General features: G+C 34.8%; 1 pseudogene; it reads left to right on the top strand.

Moving 5' to 3' along the window:
* The first annotated feature begins 10,456 nt into the window (after positions 1–10,456).
* Positions 10,457–11,295, top strand: LOC133097322 (SWI/SNF-related matrix-associated actin-dependent regulator of chromatin subfamily E member 1-like; annotated as a pseudogene).
* The last annotated feature ends 246 nt before the right edge of the window (positions 11,296–11,541 follow it).

Here is an 11,541-nt window from a genome sequence, read left to right as displayed (position 1 = left end):
TTTCAGTGACTGCACAACACAGGGAATATAAAAATCTACAGATCTAGTCTGAGAAAGTTATTTAAAAAGCAGCAACAACAAAACAATGACAAAACAAACAAAAACAACAACATAAATAGCATCCAAAAAAAAAAAAAACCTCTGGGGGAATGAGGAAGAATCTGAAACCAAAGTTACATTATATTATCTAAAATAACCAGTTTTCAATGTCAAATACAAGTCACACAAAATAATTGGAAAGTATGCCATATAGAAAAAAGAAAAAGTAAAAGTAGACAATGGAAAATTTTTATGAGAAGGGCTGGATTTTGAAGGTAGTAGTTAAAGGCTTTAAATGAACCACCATGGGCTTCCCTGGTGGCACAGCGGTTGAGTATCTGCCTGCCAATGCAGGGGACACGGGTTCGAGCCCTGGTTTGGGAATATCCCACATGCCGCGGAGCAACTAGGCCCGTGAGCCACAACTACTGAGCCTGTGTATCTGGAGCTTGTGCTCCGCAACAAGAGAGGCCGCGATAGTGAGAGGCCCACGCACCGCGATGAAGAGTGGCCCCCACTTGCCGCAACTAGAGAAAGCCCTCGCACAGAAACGAAGACCCAACACAGCCAAAAATAAGTAAATAAATAAATAAATAAATAAAAATAAAGGAATTCCTTTAAAAAAAAAATGAACCACCATAAATATGTTCAAAGAACTAAAAAATACCATATTTTAAAAAGTAAAGAAGGTATAATAACAACCTGCCATCAAACAGAGAATATCAATAAAGTGATAGAAATTATAAAATGAAACCAAAAAGAAATTTGGAGTTAAAAAGTACAATAGCTGAAATCTGAAATAAGGATTCTCAACAACATATTTGATCCGCCAAAAGAAAGAATCAGTGAACTTTAAAAGATGTCAGTAGAGATTATGCAGTCTGAGGAGCAGAAAGGAAAGAAGTGAGGTGACCTGAACAGGGCCTCAGTGATGTGTGACACTGTCAAACATACTAACACATATAACAACAGACAGAGAAAAAGGAACTGAGAGAACATTTGAAGAAATAATGGCCAAAAACTTCCCAAATTTGATGAAAGGTGTGAATCTACATTTAAGAAGCTCCATGAACTCCAAGTAGCATAAACTCAAAGAGCTTCATACCTAGACTTATCATAGTCAAACTGACAAAATTCAAAGAAAAACAGAAACTTAGGAAAGCAGCAAGAGAAGAATATACCTTATTATATACAAGAAACTCTCAGTAAGGTTAACACCTGACTTCCCATCAGAAACCATGGAGGCCAGAAGATAATAGGATAACACATCGAAGTGTAGAAATTAAAAGACTGTCAACCAAGGATTCTATATCCAGCAAAACTATCCTTCATAAATGAAAAAGGAATAAAGACACTTCTAGATTAGCAAAAACTTAAGAGAATTTGTTGCTAACAGACTTCCATGAAATACCAGGTTGAAATGTAAGGAAACTACATAGTAACTAAAATTCACACAAAGAAATAATGAACACTCATAAAAGGTAACTATATAGGTAAATATAAAAGGAGAGTACAAACATACTTTTGTTTGTAACTTTTGTATTCTCCTATCTGATTAAAAAATGACTACATAAAACAATAATTATAACACTGTATTCATGGGCTTATAATATATTAGGATATAATTTGCATGACAATAATAATACAAAGATGGGGAGAGGGAAGAAAAGTATATTGGGTCAAAGTCTTGTATACTATTGAAATTAAGTTAGTATTGATCTGAACTAGACTATTATAAATTCAGATGCTAATTGTAATCTACAGATCAGCCACCGAGAAACTAAATAATTAAAAAACCACACACGTGGAAATTTAAATGATACATAGAAATTTAAATGATATATGAAAAAGTGTCTATTTAATACTAAATTTAAAATAATCAAGGAATAGATGAACAAAAGCCATATAGAACATACAGAATACAAATAGCATGATGCCTGACACAAATACTATCATCTCAGTAATTACATTAAATGTAAATGAATTAAACACTCCAATCAAAAGACAGAGATTGATGAAATGAGGGGAAAAAAGGCCAAAATACACTATATTAAAAGACACTTTGCTTGAAAGTGAAAAAATGAAAGAAATATACTATCCAAGTAGTAACTGCCATGGTCTAAATGTTTGCATCTCCCTCAGATTCATATGGTAAAGTCCTAACTTCCAAAGGTGATGGTATTTGTAGGCGGAGCATTTGGGAGGTGTTTTATTCATGAGAGTGGAACCCTCATGAATGGGATTAGTGCCTTATGAAAGAGGCTCCAGAGAGATCCTTAGCCCCTTTCTCCATGTGAGAATGCAATGAGAAGTCTGCAACCTGGAAGACAGCCCTCACCTGACCACGCTGAAACCCTGAACTCAGACTTCTAGTCTCCAAACTGTGAGAAATAAATTTTCTGTTGTTTATAAGCAACTCAGTCTATGATATTTTGTTACAGCAGCCTGAATAGACTAAGACGGTAACCAAAGAGCTGGAGTGGCTATATTAATTCAGACAAAATACACTTTAAAACAAAAAAGTGTTTCTGCAGGTAAAGAGAGACTTTTCATAAGGACAAAAGGATTATGACAATTATGTGTCTACCTAGAAACAGCTCTCCAAATTACATTAAGCAAAAACAGACAGAATTGAGGGAGAAATAGACAATAATAATTGGAGATTTCAATACAACACTTTCTATAAAGGATAAAACTAGCAAAAGCTCAACAAGATATAAAAGACTTGAAAAGCACAATAACTAGACCTAATAGACATTTACAGAACACCCTATCCAACAATAGTAGAATGCACATTCTTTTCAAGTGTACATGAAATATTATCCAGCATATAGATCGTACATTATGCCATAAAACAAACGTCAATACATTTAATTGTTTGAAATGATAAAAAGTTATGTTTTATTTTTATTTTTAAAGTATGTTTTATGACTACAAGGAAATTGAATGGAAATCAGCAATTATAAAATTTTTATGAAATCATGAAAATTCACAAATATGTGGATATTATGCCATACACTATCAAATAAGCAATCAGTCAAGAAGGAAATCACAAGGAAAATAGAAAATACATTGAGAAGAATGAAAACAAAAACACAACTTTACCAAAGCTGATGAGATGCAGCTAAAAGAGTGTTTTAGATGGAAATTCACAGCTTTTACCACTTATATTTTTAAAAAAAGGAGAAAGGTCTCATATCAATAACCTTCCAATTTAAGAAACTCGAATAATAAGAGCAAACTGAATGGAAAACAAAGAGAAAAAAGTGAATAATAAAGATTAGAACAGAAATCAATAAAATGGAGAATAGAAAACAATAGAGAAAATCAACAAATCTAAAAATTGCCTATTTAAAAAGATAGGCAAAGTTGACAAACCTTCAACTAGACTGCTCAAGAACAGAAGGGAGAAGATGCAAATTATTCAAATCAGAAATGAGAGTGGGGGCATCATGACCAGGCTTACAGAGATTAAAAAACAATTGTAAGACGTACTATGAACAACTATATGCCAACAAATTAGATAACTCAGATGAAAAAAAATTCTAGAAAGACATCTGGTAGATCTGTAATAAGTAAAGAGATTGAATTAGTATTTAAAATATTTCCTTAAAGAAAAACTCAGGACCAGATGGCTTTACCAATGAATTCTACCAAACATTTAAAGGAGAACTAATATTAATTTTTCACAAACTCTTTTAAACTTCTCAAATTATTGTATGAGGTCAGTATGACCCTGACATCCAAACCAGACAAAGACATCACAGAAAAAACAGAAAGATAGATAGATGAAAGAAAGAAAGAAAGAAAGAAAGAAAGAAAGAAAGAAAGAAAGAAAGAAAGAAAGAAAGAAAGAAAGAAAGAGACAGAGAGAAAGAAAGAAAGAAAGAAAGAAAACTACACATCAATAAAAAGGTGAGCAGTTTTGCAGGATACTAGATCAACATAAAAAAATCAATATATTTCTATACACTACAAGTAGGTAATCGAAAAACAAAATTAAGAACAGAATTCCATGTAAAATAGCATCAGAAACGATGTAGGAATCAATTTAATCAAAGAAGCGCAAGACTTACACACTGAAAACTACAAGACACTGTTGAAAAATATTTTTAACAATTAAAATAAATGAAAGCCATCCTATGCTCATGGATCAGAAAACTTAATATTATTAAGATGATAATACTCCAGTTGATCTACAGATTCAATAAAAAGCCTTTTAAAATCCCAACTGGTTTATTTTTTATGGAAATAGACATGTTGATCCTAAAATTCATATGGGAATTCAAGGGGCCAGGATAGTCAAAACAATCTTGAAAAAGAACAAAATTGGAAAACTCAGACGTCTTGATTTCAAAACTTAGTTTAAAAACTACAGTAATCAAGACAGCATGGTACTGGCACAAGGACAGACATAGACCAATGGAATAAAATTGAAAGTCCAGCAATAATCCTTACATTTATCATCAACTGATTTTCAACAATGTCAAGACTATCAAATAGGGAAAGAAAAGTCTTTTCAAAAAATGGTGCAGGGTCAGCTAGATATCTTCATGAAAATGAATGAATTTGATCGACATTTATCTCACACAGTATAAAAACATTAACTCAAACTGGATTATATACTAAATTTACCACTAAAACTATATTCTTGGAAGAAAACATATGCATAAATCATTATGACCTTGGGATAAGTAATGGTATCTTAGGACACAAAAGCACAAATGACAAGAGGAAAAATAAGTAAATTGGGCTCATCAAAATTAAAAACTTTCATGTTTTAAAGGACACCATAAAGAAAGTGAAAATACAAACCATAGAATGGGAGAAAGTATCTAACAAGGGACTTGCATCCAAAATGTATAAAGAACTCTTACAAATCAATAAAAAAAGAAAACTACCCCAATTTTAAAATGGGCTAAAGCTTCAAATAGATATTTTTCCAAAGAATATATTCAGATGGCCTATAAGCACGTGAAAAGTTATTTAACACCATTAGTTAGTAGGGAAATGGAAATTGAAATTACAGTGCAATACTAATTCACATTGACTAGGATGGTTATGATAAAAAACAGACAGTAACAAATGTTAGAGAGGATGTGGAGAAGTTAGCACATACACTGCTGGTGTATCATACACTGCTGGTAGGAATGTAAAATGAGGTGATGACTTGGAAAACCTTTCTGCAAAATGTTAAATACAGAAATAACATGTGACCCCAACTGTATTCCCAAGTATGTGACCAAGCAAAATAAAAAACTATTCCACACAATACTTGAGCATGATAGTTCACAGAATTACTTATAATATCTAAGAAATAGAAACAAGACAAATGTCCATCAACTGATAAATGTCTAAACATTAAGTGGTACATCCACACAATGGAATATATCACAAATAAAAAATGACAAAGTACTGATACATACTACAACATGGGTGAATCTTGAAAGTATTGTGATAAGTGAAAGAAACTAGTAACAAAACATTGTGTATTTTATAATTCCATTTAAATGAAATATCTAGAATGGCAAATCTATAAAGACAGAAAGTAAACTCGTAGTTGACTAGGGTTGGGGTGGTATTGGGAGGAAATGGGTGGTGACTGCTAAGAGATACAGAGTTTTTTTCTGGAATAATGAATATGTTCAAAACTTAGATGTAGTGATGGTTGCCTAAATCTATGACTGTACTAAACCCATGGAACAGTACCCTTTGAATGGCACATTTTGTGGTATATGAATTGTATTTCAATAAAGATGTTAAAAATTCATGGATAAATCTTAAATCTTTAATCTTCCATATTATGTTTGAAATCAATGCACTTAAGCTTGAGTAAATATAATATTAATATAATAACAATAATAATAATAATAAAATAGCCACCCTTTATTGACTGCTTGGTACAACAACCATGTGAGTATCAGGCAGTGATTTTAGTACATTAAGTCTGATTTTTAAGATGCTTTGCAGAATGGATAACATTAGTCAACATATTACAGATGAGCAAATGGAATGTCATATAGATTAAGTCAGGAGGTCACAGCTAATTATCTGATAAATGGTAGAGCCAGGATATAAAATCAGTATAAGGCCCGTGTACTTTCCTTGTTCCATCTGGCCTTGACAAATGCCTACAGCAATATTTCATAAAATGTATTTGCAGGATACTAGTGCCAATAATAGCTCTAGATTTTGTATTTTAAAAGGATTGCATGGTTAAGACTGAGAAACACGGATCCAAAAAAAAATTATAACATATTGTATTGAGAGTCTATAATAAAGACACTAATCTAATTCATTCTGTATAGATGAGCAAACGAGCCCATATTAAGACAAATGATTTTCCTAGCATTTCCTCATCTATGGTAGCACAAAATTTGCCTTTCGAATAGGTGGTTTATTCCACTATATCAGCCTTATATCAGGGCAATGGCTTAGCTAGATTCGTGGAGTACAATATTATGTTTTTGGACAATTAGCAACATGATCACCACTCTCTTCAAAATGAGTTACTTCACCACTTACTACATATTAACACATTACTATGGTGCTGGCTTCACCCTATTCAAACAAAAATGATAAAGTTTTTCTTGAATACTTTGTCAGGCATGCATGAATATAGGCAATCTCTAGCATTCTGATTCCATCAGGTAATGAGGAACTTTCATAACAAAGGCTAGAAAAGCCCTGGACTTGAGATCCTCTCTTGCCTACATAGAAAAATAAGGCTGGATATTTAGCATGCACTCATATGCCCAGTGAAATGTGCTAAATATATGTCACTTATTTTTCCAAAATAAATGAATAAAATGTTTAAAACTTTAACTGTAAATCCAATGAAACACCTACCATTCCTTATTCCAATATTTCCTACTCATCACAGCTATATTAACCTTTGAAGCCCAGTCTCACCAGTAATCACCTACTCAATAACCATGCATGGTTTTTCTACTGTCTGCAATACAAAATCCAAATCCCTTAGCCTGTCATTTATGATTTTTCCCAACAGATGGCCCCAGGCTTATTCACTATTCACACCTAATTTCCAGAAAACATCACAACTTGCTATTCTTCCAAATGAGACCCATACTTTATAATTGCTGTGTCTTTGCTCATATTTTTTCCTATGCTCAAAATTCTTTGTTTTCCCCACTGCTTAGCAAAATTTGAATCACTTTTCATCCCAAAGGCAACTTCCATGATAAATTTGTTCTTAATTCCCAAATCAGAAATAAGTTGTACTTTTTCTGAATTCTTTGGAAAATTTTTTATAAAACTCATCTAATATATTTACACTCATAATCTTATTTTACTTTGCTAAAATCCAAGAGGAAAGAACTTACACCAAGCCTCCACTATTACGCTACTGAAGAAACTGATGGTTAGAAAATAGCCCCAGGTGAAGCATATACCAAAGACCAGAAATTGGATTAAAAATAATTTAGCTAAATCCAAAGTGTGAGCTTTGCGATAATGATAGTAGGTGACTTTTTTTTTTTTCTTTGTCATGCCAATTGTATTTTAGGCCTGTTCTCTTTACTTTTAAAAACAATTCTTTCTTGAAGCTCTTTACTTTCTGGCTCTGGGACCTGATTTTCCTCCCATTTCATGTATATTCTTTCTCAGTTTCTTTTTCAGATTTTTTTTACCTCGTCTTAATCCCTAATTCTTGTAATGTCCCAACCTTGGACTCTTGCTCTTCTTTATTTATACTCACTGTGATAGTTTTAAATACTATCTATGTACTTGTGACTTGAAGATTTACATATCCAACTCCAATCTCTCTGCTGAGCTATGGACTAAAATATTCAACCACCTGCTCAGAACCTCCATTTGGATGTCTAATTTAAAGTTAAACTATTCAAAGGAGATCCTCTCTTTGCCTCCCCTATCAAAGTACATTCCTATACCTTCTCTCTTACCATATCACCAAACAGCATACAATCTGTCCAGTAGTTCAAACTGAAAACCAGCAATGAACCTTGATTCCTCTTTCTTTCACATTTACCATCAGTAAGTACTGCTTGTACCATCACAGTGTCTCACCACTTCTTAACCACCTAGATTCTTACTGGGTTTATCGAAGCCACAACAAAATCTTGCCTAGAACTTATCAAGTTTCTGTAAACAGGTCCTCTTCTTTCAATCCTGCTCCAGTACTGAAAAGCTTCCATCTTCCACTCACCACCATTCTCAACCTCTCTAAGCTGACCTGAACAGACTGAATCATCCGGCTCCCTTGTATTCTAGATTGCATTTGGTTTTGGCCAATGGTGAGTGTGTGCGTGGGGCAACAGCAAGAGTTAGGAACAAGACCTTTCCATGCAGAGTGACTTGAGGTTGACCAGTCCCTGAATTTAAGGTCTTAATTTTTATCAGACACTCCTCTTCACACAGCTCTTTCTTTCCCCATTTCACTAACTACTTCACTCCTCTGTGCTTCTGGGTCCAGTAGTGGTAAAACCTCCCAAGTATTGGCCCTATTTTATTGCTCTATAGTTTACTAATTTGTTGTCTTTATAAACAGTCCTTTTATTAAGCTTTCCACAAAGTAGCCAGATTGAGTGTGGCATTTGTGTCCAGCAAGAACTCCAGGTGATACACTACCTATGGCTTGTGCTATATATACACCATCTATGGCTTGTGCTATACATATCAACAATAATTATCTTTAAAAAAACAAAAAGTGAAATCATGAAATTGTGTCCTCTTGAAGCTCTTCGGAGACTTTCTAGTAAGGTCCAAATCTCTAACCGTGGCCCTTAAGGCTTCTATGAGCTGGCTCTGGCCATGACTCCAGGTTCATCTCCCACTCTCCCCACTTTGATTCATTTCATTCCTGCTCTCTTGACTTTCCATTTTATTCCTCAAGCAGAAATATACCATACTGAGCTTATTTCTATCTCAGAGCTATTGCATCTTGCTAGTTCTTCCTGAAATGTTCCTCACACACAGGCGATCATTGCTTGCTTCTTCATTTTATTTAGGTATTATTTAGACAGGCCTTCTTAACTACCCTTTCAAAAACAGTCCCCCATTCATATTTAATATCTAGTTGTTTGCCTGACTTTATTTTTCTCCTAGAATTTATCTCTACCCAAAATTGTATTTTATAGTTATTTGTTTATTTGAATATTGTCTGTTTCATTCACTATTAAGTTTCACAATGTCAAGAATTTTATGTCTCTTAGTTACTATTATATTCAGAGTAAGAAAACAGTGACCGAATATACTAGTGCTATGAAAAAAAAGAATGATTTGTGTGCATGAATGAATGAATAAATGAGGTAGTCAGGTAGGTACTATTACAGTCACCACTTTACAGACAAGGAACTGAGAGTTAACTAGAAAACTGCAAACCTGAGAATACTGAACTATTTTAATAAAGGTAAGAACTATGTATTAATACACGTTTTATTTCCCTTAAGCCCTGACACAGTGCTTGAACATGGCAATCTCTCAATTGATTTATGTTCACTAATGATGGAGGCTTTTTAAAGAAGAGCAATGTGAGGGCTTCCCTGGTGGCGCGGTGGTTGGGAATCTGCCTGCCAATGCAGGGGACACGGGTTCGAGCCCTGGTCTGGGAAGATCCCACGTGCCGAGGAGCAACTGGGCCCATGAGCCACGGCTGCTGAGCCTGTGCGTCTGGAGCCTGTGCTCCACAGCGGGAGAGGCCGCGATGGTGAGAGGCCCGCGCACCGCAGTGAAGAGTGACCCCCGCTCGCCGCAACTAGAGAAAGCCCTCGCACAGAAACGAAGACCCAACACAGCTAAAATAAATAAATAAATAAATTTATAAAAAAAAAAAAAAAAAAAAAAGAAGAGCAATGTGGCAGCAACATGCAGACTGGCTTCTGGAAGGGAAGCTGGTTAGAAATTTATCTTAGTGCTATGCATGTATTTCCATATAGTCTCAGACAACATAAATTGATCATTAAAAAGGTACTTTAATAAAGGCATCTATGATTATTACAGTCAAGTGTGAAGGCTTTACATATATTTATTTACAATTGTTTACCTAGTTTGTAGATTATCCAGGCTTTGCTTGCTACTTGTCTTTTGGAAGATCTGCTTTTTGGACATTTCATGGTTCATTAATAAATTTATCAAAGAGTTTATGTAGGAAAAAAAAACTATCAGAAATTCACTGTAGTCACTAAAATTTTTATTAGTAGCTCTGATACAAGCAAGTAACAGCATTTTAGAAATAAATGTGATATTATGTTATTTATGTAATATTATATTACCCTTGAATTCAGCTTTACAGCTGTTTTGCGAACCTATACTGAATATATAATACTTTATAATGTGATGTGTGGGAATTAAAAAATGTAGATATCAAACCCACTCTGTCTTATTGGTTAAGTAGTTAAGGAACACACATGAAGCAAGTAGATATCCAGTTCAAGACAAGATGCTATGCAAGCCCACAGGATATACTGGATTAAGTGCAAAAAGTCGTGCAGAAGCTGCTTTAGAGGAAGAAAGTTGACAGAGACAGTCTCGCATGGAGAAAGGAAAACCTTACATGAGCATTCAGCCTGCTGAAGATCCGATGATTATGGTGATGGCTTTTCAATGAAGCAAACAGCCATAGCCCATTTCCAGAGAAACCACTGCCTCATTCGTGAAATCCTAAGTGAGGGTGTGGTGCCAGACGTTCGGTCAGTTGTCATAACAGCTAGAATGTAGGTCCTCAAACGACAGGTCCAGTCCTTAATGGTTCATCAGTGAAAACTAGAAGCTGAACTTCTTCAGATAGAGGAGTGACACCAAGAAAAGAAGAGGAAATGCCTGGAAAGCACAGATTCATTTAACAATGAACTTAAAAGCTTGTGTGGTTTGAAAGTAGAAGTGGATATGGAAAAAACTGCAGCTGAAATTGCACAGGCTGAGGAACAGGCTCACAAAAAGCAGGAAGAAAGGGAGAAAGAGGCAGCAGCGCAAGCTGAGCGCAGCCAGAGCAGTATTGTTCCTGAGGAGGAGCCAGCAGCTAATAAGACCGAAGAAAAGAAAGAAGACGAGAGCGTCCTGAAGGACACAGAGGAGACACTCCTTGAAGAAACGATAGAAAGCCAACAGAATGGTGAAGAAGGCACGTCTACTCCTGAGGACAAGGAGAGCGGGCAGGAGGGGGTGGACAGTCTGGCAGAGGAAGGGACCAGTGATAGTAACACGGGCTTGGAGAGCAACAGTGCAACCGTGTAGGAGCCACCAATGGATCCCGTACCAGAAGATAGGAAAAAAGAATGACTACTGCCCTATTTTATGTGTTCTAAATACTTTTTTTTTTAATGAAAAAATGTTTTTTGAGTTTAAAAAAAAAAATTTGCTTAGGTTCTCCAAGATCATCCTAATATGTTTTTCATGAATAATTTTGATTTGGTCTAACCAAATATTTACAACCATAGCATGTGACATTTATGTCTAGAGCAATGGAATTTTGTTGTGCTTTGCATGATTGTGAATTTGGTGATTTTGATACTCGTCTAGTTTCTA

Source organism: Eubalaena glacialis, chromosome 9 (genome assembly GCF_028564815.1).
Source record: "Eubalaena glacialis isolate mEubGla1 chromosome 9, mEubGla1.1.hap2.+ XY, whole genome shotgun sequence".
Lineage (NCBI taxonomy): Eukaryota > Metazoa > Chordata > Mammalia > Artiodactyla > Balaenidae > Eubalaena > Eubalaena glacialis.
Note: the sequence above shows the minus strand (reverse complement) of the source record. Positions and strands in the feature narration are given on the sequence as shown.